This window comes from Vicugna pacos, chromosome 36, assembly GCF_048564905.1.
Source record: "Vicugna pacos chromosome 36, VicPac4, whole genome shotgun sequence".
Taxonomy (NCBI): Eukaryota; Metazoa; Chordata; class Mammalia; order Artiodactyla; family Camelidae; genus Vicugna; species Vicugna pacos.
This window is the reverse complement of record NC_133022.1, coordinates 7,425,256-7,442,054: the sequence shown is the minus strand read 5'-3', so window position 1 is coordinate 7,442,054 and position 16,799 is coordinate 7,425,256.

Genomic DNA, 16,799 nt, shown 5'->3' with positions numbered 1-16,799 from the left:
ATACATTCTATAAAACAGAAATAAAAAACAGATGGATTAAATAAGTGTCCTAAGTAGTTTGGAGTAATTGTAAACCATTTATCCTAATACTTAATATGATAAAGGTTTATTATGGAGGGACATGGAAAAGTCAATGGTGGAATAAGTGGAGAGATGCCATAGGGTAGGGCACTCTCTCTCCTCTGGAATTCTATAGAATTCAAGCTTAACTGCACCTGTAATGGCATGTTTCACTAATGTAATTCCAGTAAACATCTGTTCTGCAATGTATCAAATTTGAAGTATACTCTATGAAAGAGAAGACTTTAAATGAGGTGTTGTGCTTCAAAAGGATGACTTGGTTCTCAATAGATCATTACACGCATCATTCCTGGTCTAGATAAATACATCTGATATTACTTGTATGAAGGGAGGAATATTTGCAGAAGAAAAGTTATAAAACAATTATAGAACAATTAAAGTAAATAAGCATATAGAAATCAATTGCATTTCTCTACACTAATAATGAAACATCTTCAAAAGAAATTTTAAAGAATGATCCCATTCACTATAACATCAAAAACAACAAAATATTGAGGAATAAGTTTAGCCAAGTAAGTGAAAAATCTGTACAACAAAACTCACAAGACTGTTGAAAGGAATCAATCTAGACACAAACACATGGAAAGATATCCCATATCCATGGATCAGAAGAATATTGTTAAAATGTGCATATAACTCAAAGCCATCAATAGATTCAATGCAATCCCTGTTAAACATCCAATGGCATTCACTACACTAGAAATAGGAAAAGAAAAGCAATCCCAAAGTTGTATTGAACTGCAGAAAACCCTGAATAGCCAAAGCAATCCAGAGAAAGAACAAAGCCTTAGGCATCACATTTCCTGATTTCAAACTATAACCACAAGGCTATAGAAATTAAAAGAGTATGATACTGGCACAAAAATAGACACACAGAGCACTAAAACAGAATAGGCAACTCAGATTTAAACCACTGTATATATGGTCAACTAATATTCAACAAGGGAACTAGGAACACCTAACAGGGAAAAGATACTCTCTTCAACAAACGGTGTTGTAAAAACTAAAGGAAAACACAGAGAAAAACAAAATTGGACCCCTATCTTACACCACTCACAAAAACAAACTCAAAATGAATCAAAGACTTAAACATAAGGTCAGATACCATAAATTTCATAGAAGAAAATGTAGGGAAGAAGCTGCATGGGACTAAATTTCAACATCCAGAAATAAATTATTTTCCTTGTAAAAACAATAAATTAAGCACGTGTCATTTAGTGGAGAGCAGTGGTACAGAAATTAAATGGTTCTATTATTTAAATGCAGAGAAGCTAAAGGAGATCCAAAGTTCAGTAACTTTATTCCCACTCAGTCATTTCAGGATCTACACTGTGACATGTAAAAACTAAAAGGGTTTAATGCAGAAATAGTTACCATGTGAATTGTATAACAGATTATTTTATTAAGCTATCCAACACCTTTGGTGATGAATCAAAGATCATCCTGTCATTTTTCACTACAACCATTGTTTTATAAAATTTAACACAATGTAAAAGTTTATCTTCTGAAATTTGGCTAAAATTTTAAGCACTATTTAAATCTGTTTTTAAAAGGAGTGCAGGAAAATTATAACCAGATTTTTGATTTATTATAAATTCTAAATGGTCTATTAAATAATTATATGGATAAACAGTCAATGAAATAAGATTACTCTCAGTTTTCTGTTCTCTACTACTGAGCAATTATTTTTCTCATTATCTTTTATTGAGTGAGACTCAAATCAGGCCTTAAGATGAAACTTAGCAAGAGGAAAGTCTATAAAAGGAACAATGCAACCAAGTCTAAAAACATCCTGCCATTCACGGTCCTTTCTCTTCTCCAATTCAATCACTTTGTTTTAGGATTGCTACTTATGAGTAGAGTTCAGGCCAGAAGTGCAGGGCTGCTCAGGAATGCTGTGTCTGAGAAAGAGACTTAATTCACTCAGCCTGGTAGAAAGCCCTCAGTAATGCAGTTACATGACATAACATGGATTACTGGACCTAGTGGAAGGTAGGCATCTCCAGAACAATCTCCAGAACAGTCAGGAGGGATCAGAGGGAGAAAAAGATCTCACGAGGACGGAAGGAGCTTCTTACACCCAACGTTAATGAAACTTCACCAAGTTCCACAATCCCTCATCCACAACTCCAAAATATGAGAAGTTCTGAAAAACAAAACATTTTTTTCCAAATTGCACTTGACAGCAAAATGTAACCTACCAACATAAGAACTCCATTCATTCCACTTAGAATGAATATTCTTAAATTACTCTAAAGAAATACTAACATGTTTGATTATGGGATATTGCTTTAGACCCAGATGGTGATGCTACATAATATATTGTATAGGTATCATAACACCTCTATAAAATTAGAATGATCTTTTGATAAAAATTAAATTCTAAAATATTTCTGACCCCCAAAGAGTAAGGGATTGTGAACCAGTATCTTTACATGGATCTGCTGTCTTTTCTGTCAACCAAACCATCACCATGAGGCTTACTTTCATATCCCAAGAGGTGACAGAGTAGATGTGAGGGAAAAAAATAACATTTACAATAATTTCAGATTGTGATAGTGCTTTGACAAAAAGCACTGTAGACTCCTGTAAATGGTATGACCAGAAAAAAAATCTCTCTGAAACAATTTTTAAAGTGAGACCTGAAATGAGAAGTCAATACACTTCTCTTAGTACAATAACCAGGGACATAAACACCCCAAGCAGACAGGATGGCAAGTGTAGGTATGAAGGTGGTAACAATTCTGACATTTGTGAGAACGTGAAGATGATCATGGAGCACAGTAAGTAGGATGAAGGAAGGTAAGAGGTTAATCGAAGAGAACTGATGGGGACATAGTCCAGGGTAAAGAAGCTGGATTTTTGTGCTAAGGGTACTGAAAAAATAATGGAGGTATTTAAATGAGGAGAAGGACATAATTGAATTTATGTCTTTAAAAGACAACTCTGGGCATGAAAAGACATGGCAAAACGTAAGTGTATGAGTGAAAAGAAGCGAAAGAAGCCAATATGAAAAGGCTATATACTGTATGGTTCCAACTATATAATATTCTGGAAAAGGCAAAACTACAGAGATAATTAAAAGATTGATGGGTGCTAGGGTTTTAGGAGGAGAAGGATGAAGTAGAGCACAAAGAATTTGGGTGGCAGTGAACATACTGTGTATGACATGTTTATGGTGGCTACATGTCGTTAAACATTTGTCTACACCTATAGAATATACAACTTAAGAATGACTATAGACTTTGTGTGATAATGATGTGTTAAGGTAGATCCATCCATTTATCCATCCACAAATACACTACTCTCTTGGGAGACGGTGATAACAGGGGAGGCTATACATGTGATGGGGTACAGGGCATACGAGAAATCTCTGTACTTTCCTCTCAATTTTGCCATAAGTCTAAACTACTCCCAAAAAATGATCTTTAAAAAAACATAACTTTGACTGATTTATGGTGAATAGACTGTAAAGAGGCAAAAGTAGAAAGAAGATCAGTCTGGAGGGCTTTTCAAGAGAACAGGAAAGAAAAGAGGATGAATTGTACCAGAGTGGTAGATAAGGAAGCAAGTTAACCCTTTAGAAGGCTAATCACCAAAACTTCTTAATAGATTATATGGGAGGGAGCAGGCAGTGAGGAACAGAGGTGAGTACAGAATTGTTTAGGCTAGAATCATGAATTCTACTCTGCCTATTGTAAGTTTTATATGCCTTTATCAAGATAGAGATGTCAGTGGGCATCTTAATACACAACTCTAGAGTCCAAGGAAAGATATATTTGGGAGTCATAAGCTTATGGATGGTAGTTAAAGCCATGGTAACCCAGGGGATTCATGAAATGACTCAGGGAAAGGGTACAAGTAGAGGAATGAGGTTGCCTGGGATCAAGACCTGGTAGCCTTCAAAATTTAGAAGTCAAATGAAAGTTAATCAGAAAGCAAGCCAGTAAGAAAGGAGGGGGAATAGAGACTGGTATTGTGGAAACAAAGAGGGAAAAAAAAAGTATTGCAAAAGGTCAACTCTGTTTTGTACCAGAGAATTACCCAATAAGAGGGCAGTGAAGTATCTAAATATTTTAAACAACCTTCACTATCACTTCAGGCTTGCTGGCAGGTCCATCAGAAGGAGGAAATACCATTAACTGAACCACAATTACAAGCCAGTGTGAGTTCAGTTGGTAAGCAGTACAGAGTTCAAAGTAAAATCCAAGGACACTTGCTCCCTCTGCTCCCACTGTCCTCCAAATGGTGAACCCCACACTTCTTCTCTCAGCCCCGGTTTCAACGGTCTCTAAGAAGCCCATCCTAACCAGCCAGAGGCCAGGAGATCCCAGGTTACATGCCTTCTTAGGAGAGTGTACTTCTCATATTACAACCGTGTGTTCAAAATCCTTCAAGGATTAATTCAATGCTGGAGGTTGGGGGAGGGATATATTCCTTTATCCACTATTTCCAATACGAAAAGACAATATGTGCTTAACAAATGTCTATAGAAAGATTATCATTCTTTTAATGTGTGAAACTTTGCTGTGACTGACAGTGGGTGGAGTTTGTTACAATAACAGACTAAAGTAGTTTCAGCATCACTGAATGGCTTTATGCTGAAACAAAGTTAAACTCAGATTTAAAATAATCCCTTTTTTCCAAATCATATGTGATATAAGTTAAAAATTACAAACTTAAGCTTCCTATATATAAACATTTACCCAGTTTGTCTTGTTATAGGGCTAAGAATTTCTCTAATATTAACTCATTTTATTTTAGAATTGTGTAACTTGTACAAGCATTTCTTGAAAGGAGTCACATATTTAATCACTGTCAGCCATACTCACCTTAGTTGAAATTAGTTGGAATAGTTAATTAAATAGTTAATTAGTATCCTTTAGTCATGATACATGATCCAAGACTGGTAAGTTTTGGAGGAGTGTTCTATTAAGATCTAGGGGCCTAGGATTGAAATAAAAGATAAAATAATCAAAGACCATTTTTTTGTTGCTATACCAGGAGAGTCAAACAATGTTTCAGAGATAAAAACTGGCTTAAAGAGGTAGGTATAAGCTCCAAAACTGACAACTTCTTCCACCCTGCTATGGACACAGGGCTAGTAAGTAGCACAGTTAAGATTCAAGACAAGTACTGTCTGGCATGAAAGTCCAAGCTCTTTCCACTGTTTCATGCTTCCTCCAGCTCCTAAAAATCTACTCAGATAACTACCTACTATTCAGCCATAAAAAATTGTAACATAATGCCATTTGCAGCAACATGGATGTCCCTGGAGAATGTCATGCTAAGTGAAGTAAGCCAGAAAAAAGAAAGAAAAATACCATATGAGATCACTCATATGTGGACTCCAAATAAATAAATAAATAAATAAATAAATAAGTAAATAAATACAAAACAGAAACAGACTCACCAACATAGAATACAAACTTGTGGTTGCCAATGGGGAGGGGAAGGGAAGGGACAGACTGGAGTTCAAAATTTGTAGATACTGACAGGCATATGCAGAACAGATAAAGAAGATTAGACTGTATAGCACAGGAAAATATAGACAAGATCTTGAGGTAGCTCACAGCGAAAAAGAATGCGACAATGAATATATGTATGGTCATGTATAACTGAAAAATCGTGCTCTACACTGGAATTTGACACAACATTGTAAAATGATTATAACTCAATAAAAAAAAAGTTAAAAAAAAGATTTGCAGATATTGCATTTTTACAAATTGAATGTTTGTGACAACCGTATGTCAAGCAAGTCTATCACCACCATTTTCTCAGCAGTATTTGCTCACTTTGCGTTTCTGTGAAATATTTTGGTAATTCTCACAATATTTCAAACATTTTCATTACCGTATTTGTTATGGTGATCTGTGATTAGTGATATTTGATGTTACTATTGCAAAAAAACTGGCTTGCTGAAAGCTCAGATGATGGTATTTTTTAGCAATAAAGTATTTTTAAATTAAAAAAAAAGATAACTACCTACTGAGGAAAGTATTCCTCTTTCACTCCTAATTTATACCCCAGCTCAGCAACTTAATATTTGTCAATTTAAAAATCCATGTAGAACACAAGCAAAGGTCAGTATTATTGGTAGTTTACATATTCAAACAAAAGACCCAGGTCTGCTCTGCCAAAGACCTCACAGTTAACACATTGCTCCTGGTCTAGTCAGAAATTCACATAGGTTCGATGCTTCCTATGTGCCAGGCACACAGTTCTTACAGATATATTGCTGCATTTATCCACCACAGTAACCCAGAGAAGATGTACTGTTTCCTCATATTGTTTAGGTTAGGAGACTGAGGTTCAAAGAGAAGAAATAATTTAGATAACGTTGAACAGCTGACAGGTAAGTAACTGAGTTGCTTCCATGTAAGCAAAGCAATTAGTGCAATCATTCCTAGTCACAGTCTTTCTGCCTCCAAATCAAAATCCAGTAATTTTTCAAATGTGTTGGACTTTGAACTGTTTATATATTTTCTGGAAAATCTATTTAAATTGTCAAAGAAATTTTGACCTGCTCCTCATGTCCACTCTTAGCTGTTATTTGGAAGTTCCGGGATCAATATTTCTTTAAGCACCAAAATGGCCCAGAGCCAAGTAGTGAGACAACAATCTTCCTTCTCCCAATCTAACACATCAGCATTAGGCTGTGCCAACAGGGCACAAATGTAACTTGGATGCAAAGTGAAACATTCAGTCCAAACCCAGAGGGTTCTGGCCAAAATAATGCCAAACAGCTTGTGTGATTTTTTCTTTACACAAATGCCCACCCACTACAGAACTGTCTAGCTCTTGTGATCTCAAATAAATGAGTCCTTATGAGTTTGGATATTCACTTTAGGTGAAAACAAGCTCTATAGACCATAAAACATGTTGCCATCCCTCTGTAGAATAAATGACACACTAAGAAACACCAAGAAAAACGATTATATTACCTTCCCCTCATAAGTCACTCATCTAATAAGCTATATTACTCCTTCTCAGCTCCATTTTGGTCTGTATATCGTTCCAGGTGAATATCTTGTCTTCTCAAAGATGTAAGTCTCCCAGAGTCAGCAGAGAAGGGGTTTGGGTTCTAAACAACTGATCCTTTTATTGCCCTCAAGCCACTGACAACAGAATCAGTATATTCCTGATCAATTTAATTTGAACTTTCACAACTTTTAAAATGCAGGAAGGCAAACAAGCTCCTGGCTGTCTTCACTTTTAATCCCTTTCAACTTTTCTACTTTTATGAGGCCTTATAAAAATTTATAGCTCTTTCATTTGCATTGAGAAACACAGATATTTCTTTCATATCTAAATCTTATTTCTCATAAGAATTATATCTCCTAATAAGAACTCTTTGAAAAAGGAATCACAAATTGACAGAAGCTGAGTACCAAGTGGCTTCTTCCAGGTTCTCTCATCTTGTAGGTGACGGAGCCAGAACCTGAATGAAACTTTCTACCACCAAGTCTTCTGTTCTTCCCAACTAGGCTCAAAGACTCCCAGTTCTTCATATCCGGGATATGAGGGAAAGAGGACTAAATTGAGAAAGGCTCACTTGGTTGCTTCCTGATTGTATGAGCCTGGGCAAGTCACTGAGCATCTCTGTATCCCAGTCTCTTCCACCAAAAATGAGAATAGCCAGGACCTTCCCCTGCAGAATCCTCAACTGGTCTTCCTGCTTCTACTCTTGCCATCCTCAATTCATTCTCCAGAATGCAGCCAGAACAGTTTTTTTTTTAAACATAAAGGCCCTGTGCTTTCCTATACACATCTTCCAATATTTTGACTTTGCACATGGAACTTAGCAATGAAAAATTTCCCACTATTATTTACAAGGCCCTACATGATCAAGCCTCTGTTGCCTCTTCAATTTTATCCATACCACTCCCTATTCAGTCACTATACTACAACCACCCTGGCTTTTTTTCACATTTCTCAAACAAACCAAGTTCACTTCAGTTTCAAAGCCTTCACCCTGGAAGCTGCCTCTGCCTGGAATGTTCTCCCCATGGCCAACCCATTCTCCTCGTCAAGCTCTCAGGTTAAAAACCATCTCCACAGAGAACCTTCTCTGTCCTATCGGAATCTTTCTATGTAGTATCTACCTGGGCCCTACACCTCAATCTTGACCCATCACCCCATTTCTCTATTTTTACAACACTGCTCATAAATTATCTTGTTTACTTTTTTGCTTTTTATTTGTTTTCCCTTTTCTCACTCTCCACTCCCAAACTACAGTATGTGCTCCACAAAAGTAGAGACTGTCTTACTTACCACTCTATCTCTATTATCTGTTGTATCTCTAGTACCTAAAAACAGTGTTAGGCACATGCCAGGAGCTCAAAAAATACTTGTTAAATGACAAACAAGTCACCTGTAAAAAAAACCCCACATAAATAAAAGATACAATCATTGTAAATTCAGATCTCAAATTTGTGACTTTCTGCTTTGAATTGGGGCCAAAGCTTATTGTCCCATTGTCTACAAAAGAGTATTATTAAGCAGATTTTTTTTAAGAAAAGAAGAAATTTTGGATAAAATTATTTTTAGTGTTAAAGCAGTAACTGAGGTCAAATGTATCATCTGTGGAAAACCAAGTCTTAACATTGAAGTAAGACCTGTAGGGACCTCTCATAGATTATAGTGCTTAGTTAATAGATTACAATTTTACATCTACTTTAAGGTAATGGAACAATATTTAAATTTTCTTCCCATTCTTCTAATTCAGACTTTATTAATTTAGAACACCTATAGATGTACAGAAATTGCCCACCACAATCTTCTCACCTTACCCACCTCCTCCCTTGCCTTCTCTTCCCAAAACTCTTCAGGATTCTGAATAATTACTCCTGCCTTAGGCAAGAGATAAAGAGAAGACTTAGCCCTGGAAAGGAAAGGTCTCCCTACTCTCTGGAAGTCAAAAAGAAAACATTCATACTAATGTAATGAGCTACTCAGGATGACTCCAACTCAAGATTGTTCCCTTCTTTAAACTCCACATAGACTTGCAGTCAGGGCCAGTAAACCTCTTTTCAGTGATCCGCTATGATTAATGACCCTTAAGTTTAAAATCATAACTAAGTGGTAAACATCTTTGAACAGGGGCTATATCTTATATTTTATTCTTATCTCCAAAGCATAGGACTTAATAGATATCCAATAAGTGCATATAATTAATTCCTATCAATAAATATATATTAAGCACATCTTACTATATTTACCTTTTTTTGATATTTCCTACATCTCTCATAAATGCATTTTTAGGCTTACAAAGAGAAGAACAAGTACTAGCACATAAAATACTAAAACACAGAAAAGTTTCTTTAAAAAACTGCCTTATCACACAGCTTGTAAAACTGAACATTAATGGATGCAAATGTGCTGACATACATTTTAATGTTTTTATTTTCAAGTTCACTTAACAAGTGTTGCTCTTATTTTACTTTCCAGAAGAGAGATTTTCTTCATGCCTGTGTTAATTTGTTTATGATTTTAATATTGATAGTCATTTAACACTTTTCCATAAGGAGTTTCTGGACTTTATACCCACTAAGCAGCTCAGAAGTAACCTTGCCAGAAAGCAAAGGACATAAGATTAAAGCAAGGGGTTGGAAAGGAAAGAGTCATTTATTGACAATACTTGGGGAATCCAATGTTTTATATTATTACTCTAAATATTAATTCCTTGAGGTTCTTGTTAATCAAATGATAGAAGTTGAAGAGATAATAACAAGAGATTACTTCAACCATCTTCCTACTTCTCAATGTTAAGTCACTAAGAAATGTGATGTATTCCTTTTCATCTCCACCTACCAGCTTCCCTGAGGAATTTTCCCATGTGAGCAATTCTCTCTCATTTTGGAAACATTCCCTCCCTCACCTAACTTTGTCATGTTTAGGGAAACTCTTGAAAAAATCATTCCTATTAGCCTGACAAATGATTTCTGACCTCAAATGCTTTGCTTCTCTAACACTGCCTCTGAGCTAGGAAATAGCAAGAAGCTATAAAAGATCACTTTAACAGCAGAAGGCAGAAACTCTTAGTCATGCTTCACTGTTTTCCCAGCTACTTTTATTTCTACTGCAAGACTAAGCTTTCAAATTGACAATGACTATAAACAGAAAGCTTAAAAACTGGATGGAAGAAATTAACCAACTATTATTTAAATACAGCTTTGACCTTCTTTTCAAAAATAAAACATTTAAATTAACTTGATTTCAGAATATGCTCTTCAATATTTTCTTTTTAAATATTCACAGAAAAAAAAATCTTCTTTCTAACCTAGCTGACCTATCCAGCTACATTCAAAGAACTATTATCTATTATCTATCATTAAGTAAAGTATCCCTTTGATCCTTACCTTGAATGAAAACACATAAAGTCACCAAGTGAGAAGCTTCTCAATTGCAAATCATCTTTCATTTTTCAACTTTACCCTTGTGACTTTTAACTTGGGGTCTTAAACTTAAATTCTGTTTAATTACAATATCATCCCATACCAGTCTGTTAAACTGCTACCTTTTGTTCACTATTTTTGTTCCAGTGACTCCTTTTTCAGATGCTCCCCACATCATAAGCAATAACAATTCAGATCTCATCTTTCAAGCCTGTAAAAGTGGAGTGCCTATTCAATTTATCTCTAGAATTAGAGTTAGCAAAGCTGAAAAGAGGAGGCATTCAGAATATTCTAATGGAGAACCATTACTAAAACCTGTAGAATTACTCATGAATACTGAGGTCTCCAATCCCATCTTGTGAAGAGGCACAAAAGAATCTGTGTTAGAACCAGTTCACTATTCATGAATATCTGTATCTAGGGTCAAATTTGGGGAGCTTTTAAGATTAAAAAAATTATAAATACAAGTAACTGAATAAAGATCAATAACATGAGAGAAAGATGTTGCCGGGGAAAGGGACAATAAAGTTAGTCTGTTAATATAAACAACATGAGGTGAAAGCCCTGCCTTGTGCAGTCTGACCCCTGAGAACCCCATTTCAAGTTGAACTTGATCTCTACAACTAGCTGTATTTTTCAGACTCCAGGAGGCCCTCGCCTTAAAGTCACCTGCCTCCTATTCCCCATGCTATTTACTCCCACCTTGCTCTTTCTGTTTGACATCTTAAAATCCAAACCCATAAATTTGCGTAAAAAAATGCACAAGCATAAATTAGCTTCCCCTTAAATGTGCTTAGAAGGACAGACTTCCTCTGGCTCTCTTAAATGTGTCCTAAAAAAGTGAAAAATTCAAGGCTGAATTAAAGGAACCATTGCTTGCCCAATCATGAGACTTGTTAAGGTTCTCATACTCCAATGATCTTCTGATTTAAATTTGGCAAATACTTATCTGGCATAAAGAAACTTTTAATGTTTTAGTTGCGAACTGAATCAGCTCTCAAGTTTCTAATTATCTGATTCATGTATTTTACTATAGTCAATGAGACTCAAAATTTCTACATAGACTTACTTCTCTCTGAAAAATTTCTGTGCCTGAGACCCCTGTCTTTGAAGAGCACACAAAACATGGAATCAGACGACCACATGAGGAAAGACCTGGCCACATATTTGAAGGGCAAATCAAAGGAAGCCAAGAGGTAGCATCTGGCATTTGTCAGTTGGCCTGCCAGGAGGAAGCAAGAGGTCTATCTACCAAGGAGCTACTGGGATGCCAGGAAAATCTGCATTAGATTTGGGATGCAGTGAAGCAGCCAGATAAACAACAGGAAGACAGACAGCAATTTTTAGTGCTTCCAGACAGGTCACTATGATCTAAAGAAGATTTAGCTGATGTTCAGCAGACTACCAGCAGACTTTCCTGGCAATGGTAGACATAATAAACACATTGAAACATGATTCCCTCAACCCCAGTATAAATAATCTATAGTAGATGAGGAATGGTAGACAACTTAGGTATATTTTAGTGTTATTTATAATGATGGGCTGCACGGTGGGAGAACGTTATTTCACAACAATGCTATAGAAATTCATTGCCAATCATCAAGACAAGCATGTGAGATGAAACTTATTAACCAAAATATAGACTCTAAACTGATAAAATATAAATAATACGTGCATGCTCAGCCCCAGATGGGCTACCACTACAAAAATCAAAAGAAAACTTAAGGTCAATTGGAAAGGCAGATTTATAAAAGATAAATGCTAGTCTATTCTATTTATATTAACACAGAAAGGATTTTTACATATGCAATAGATGTTGGCTGATGGGAGAAGGCACAGCGGGCATACTTTTGGTATTGTTCAACACAGACTTCTTCATGGGAAACTATCCTAAAAATGAGGCCAAAACTATCCCACTCTGACCACTAACTGAATATTTTCAAGAGAAAGGTAATGCTGACTGAATTTTATTTTAATCTACTATGAAGCTATCTCTGGCTACAAAAAGTGGAGACTCTAACAAAGGATTAACCTGTGAACTTTCATATCTGTATACCAAGAGACTAACTATTGAAAAGGCACTGTGATAAATTGGAGTAGGTATGGATTTGCAAATAAAAGATCTGCATTGACCTGAGAATCCAACCTCAGATTCCCCACTTATTCCTAGCTGTGTGACCTTGGGTCAGTCACTTCATATTCTTGAGGCTGTTTTTCTTCTGGAAAATGGCAATGTGAGGGTCTCCCCACAGGGATTCTGTGAGAGTTAAATGAAATCTTGTGTGTGAGAGTGGTGTGATTACTAAAAATTGACTATAGCACTTATGTTTATTCATTTCTAATCAAAGAATGGTAAATCAACTAATTTTATTTACGGCAAAGCATTAAATAAATTTCATTCAAAAGGGAGAAGGAAAATAATCTGGAAGATTTTAAATGAAAAAAAAATTTTTTTTAAACTTAACATCTTTTCCCTGCATTAAAAAGAGCCAGATACCTGCACATTGTCATCAAAACCAGGATGGCTTTCAGGCAGTTTCAAAGCCCCTCTCTCCTGATGTCTGAGTTCAGCTGTGGCCTCTCCTGAGCTCTTCCACACCGAGGATTGTCCTCCTTACAAGCGTGTTCAGAACAACACAGAAAGTGTTCCTGGGCTTCAGAAACACACGGTTTTGAGGAAGCTCCTTTGAAAGAATTCAAGGCAGCCATTAAATTAACATGAATGAGAAGAGGGGTTAGGAGCATGGTTTCTAAAAAGGTAGCGGCTTTTTTCACCCTTTATTGAAAGAGTCCCTCCCCTGTAGGTCCGAGATAGACAACAATGTCCCCTAAAAGTCAAAAGAGTAGGGGAGACAGGGCTAAAACAGATACCCCCGGTTGAACACGGGAAAGGGGGTGCCTGGAGGCAGGGCTGGCGTCGTGGGCTTAATGGGCGACACCTGAGCAGTCACACTCTTGAAGACCAGTCTGTTCCAATGCTCTGCCACCACAGTCTTGAAATTCTTAAAATTTCGCACAATTTCATTTTTCTCTGGGCCGCGCAAATCATGTTCTCCTCACGACCCAGAGGAACCTCAGGGAGCCCTCCAGCCTCCGCGAAAAAAACACTGACCAAGCGAAAGAGCTGCAACAAGGGCGTGTGCGGGCTGTTTCCAACCCGGGACACAACTGGCGACTCTGGTGGCTCCCGTCCTAAACACCGAGGCGTCCCAGCGGACCCCCTGCCCACCTGAAGAAAACTCGCAGGCGCCGGCGGGGCGCCGCGCACACCGGGGAGGACTGGGCGGCCGCCCGGCGCGGGCCTCGGGGGGCGAGGGCAGGAGGCGGCCTCCAGGCGGGACGCGCTCCCTGCACCGCCTCGCCGGGGCCGCCGGCAGCGCGCGAGCGTCCTGGGCCGCGGGGGGCGCCGCGTCCTACAGCGCCCGGCCCGCTGGCCCCTGGGCGGCCGGCCCCTCCTCAGACACAGCTCAGGGCCGCGTCCGGCCTGGGACAGGCCGCGGGCACCGCCCTCCGCTCTCCTCCTTCCCCGCAGGCCTGAGGGGACCGTCCGCTCCCCCGCCCCCGCCCCCGCCCCCACCCCACGGGCGCAGGCTCAGTTCCCGTCGGCCCGGGCGCGAGGAGCGGCCGCCCTAAACCCGCGCCGCCGCCGCCCTGCACCTGCTCGCCTCAGGCCGCCTGTTGACACCCGCCTCGTTTCTGCATTCGCAGAAGCTTGGCCTCAGAGAAAAGAAGACGTTTCGTAAAAGTGACGAATTCGGATGAAACTTTGTGAACTTTCTTCCCAAACGCCAACGCTTCCAGTCTGGCATCTCGGCTCGGCAACAAGCCCCTCCAAGCAGTCCGAGTTCCTGGGGGCTGGGGTGCTCTCCGCGCCGCGCCCGCCCTGACCCTCCAACCTCCTGGGCGCGGATCCCCGTCATTCTCCGTCATCAAACAGCAGCAACCTGTTTCTCTGCGAGAATTCAGCCCCTTCAGAATCTTTCCAATTATTTCTTTCAGGCTACAGTCAGTTCCCTTTAAAAAATGGGGTTGCGAAGAAGAAGAAAGAAAAAGATCAGGAAATTCTGTCCGTTTTAGTCCCGACTGCCTGAAGCAAAGTATTCCTCTAGAAGTGACTGTGCTCTCCGAGACCCTTGGAAATCACCACCCGGGCAGAAATTTGCTTGGTCCCACAGTGTCATCTAGGGGATGACTGGTGAAATGACAGCCTCCTAATCCTTTTTCTGCTGATATTGATTATCTGCAAAAACACACATTCAGAGTCACAGGGCACAATTTCTACCTTCTCTTCTCAAATCAGCTGGCCTAAACACCCATCACGAAGAGGGATGGGAATCCTTCTGGGTTTTAGGATACAAGAATGAAATGATACAATCTGGCATATTCAAAGGACCCCTCAGGGTACTGAGTGGAAAGTAGACTTAGAGGTGGCGGATGGAATCTGCTGGGAGAAAAGGTCGAAAACTAGTGCTAAAGTTTAAACAGAGGGTGTGGGGGTCAGCCTGAAGTGGCATTTGCAAGAGAAATAGCTGGATGGTGGAGAATTTTGAAGGATTTGCTGAAGAATTGGACATAGCTCATGGAAGAAAGATAGGTGTCAAGGATGACTTCAAAGCTTTTTATCTGAACAACTAAAACAACTCAGTGCCATTTGTTCCGTCAGGCATGACCAAAGGAAACTCAATCCAAGGGCATTCCACTGAAATAGGAGCGAAGGGGCCAGGTCACAACCACTGAAGGAATGACACAGCCACTGAGGACAGGACAAAGTGGTTAGAACCAAGATGGCAGAAGTTGCAACTTCCAGTAGACCTTGAGCCTCATGTTGCACCCACAGGTGCAATGACAGTTACGCGGCTGACCATAAAAGGTCAAAAAGTGGGCAGGGGGTGTTTCCTGGAAACCCTCACCCCTTCCCCAAAGTAGTTGGAATAATCGTCCTGCTCATTAGCATATGAAATTACCAAGCCCATAAAACCCAACAACCCTGCACCTCTTGGTCGTTCTGGCTCTGTCGCTCTCTCTTGCCTTCTGAGACATCCTGCACTCTGTCTATGGAGTATCTACTTTTACTTTAAACTAAACACCTCACACCTCTTGGCTTCTCTTCCTCTCACCTCTCTGAGATGGCCCACATTCTGCCTGTAGAGTGTGTATCTCCTAAGCTGTTTTCCCTTCTGAGTGAGACAGACTGCACTCTGTCTATGGAGTGTGTTTCTCTCTAAATAAACCTGCATTCACTTTACCATGCCTTGCTCTTGAATTCTTTCCTGCGCAAGGCAAGAACCTATTCTCCCACAACACCAGAAATCCATACAAATAAGATCCCAAGTAGGTAAAATCTCACTTGAGGTAAGAGAAGAGAAGCTGACCACTCCCCATTCCCTGACTGAGGATGCTCCCCTTTTTTGTCAGACCTGAGCTGGAGAGGAGGTGCCTCAAAGTTAAAACAACTTCAAACTATGTATTCATATAGTAAAATTGGAGGTGATAATTAGAACTCAGTATTTTGTCTTAACAAGTCATAGTTAGGAAAGGTACGGGGTAGTTGAAGAACTATCCCAAAAGAGAAGATTTCAAAGCAAGAGTGGGAAACAGTAAAATTTTTTGATAATTATCTCCCATGAGTCAGACTTTTTCAATATCAATTATGTAAAAACTCAAGGATCATTATCTATTTTTATCACCTATGTATTCTTCTTGTGTTTTATAATGCCTTGTACATTGGAAGTCCCATGTATTTATTTGTTCGTCCAAGTATTTAATGAGCACTTGCTATGTGCCCAGATGTTTGGGGGACAGAGATGAATAAAACATGGTTTCTATCCTCAAGAACATATAAACCTCATGGATGACATCAACAGTAGCAAGGAAAACTACAATATACTCTTTGAGTGCTACCGAAACTCAGGAACGATTGGGGAAGCTGGTAAGTGGCCCAGTAAAAAAGACAGTTGAACTGCTAAAAAAATATGTTAAATTTAGTGTGTGTCTCTTATTATTATTTGATGAAAATATTTAAACTTACAAGCGGCAACAATGTCAGACTTTCAGGCCAGAGAAATTCCTATGAACAAGGCTGAGTTGCTCTCTTTTAATGTTCGAAGAGTGTGAATGTCCTCCAAACAGGAGTCAAACACTGGAGGGTAGTTACCTGTCCATCCCCCCACCCCGCCTTCCTCCACCCCGTCAAGAAAGCACTTCACATTTCCAAGAGACTGGCTATTGGATAGAACTTCAGGTATTCCTTGGCTATGTCTAGTCTCAGTTTTCCTGATTAACTTCCCATCTCAGTTTACAGTACTTAAAATGCTATAGAAA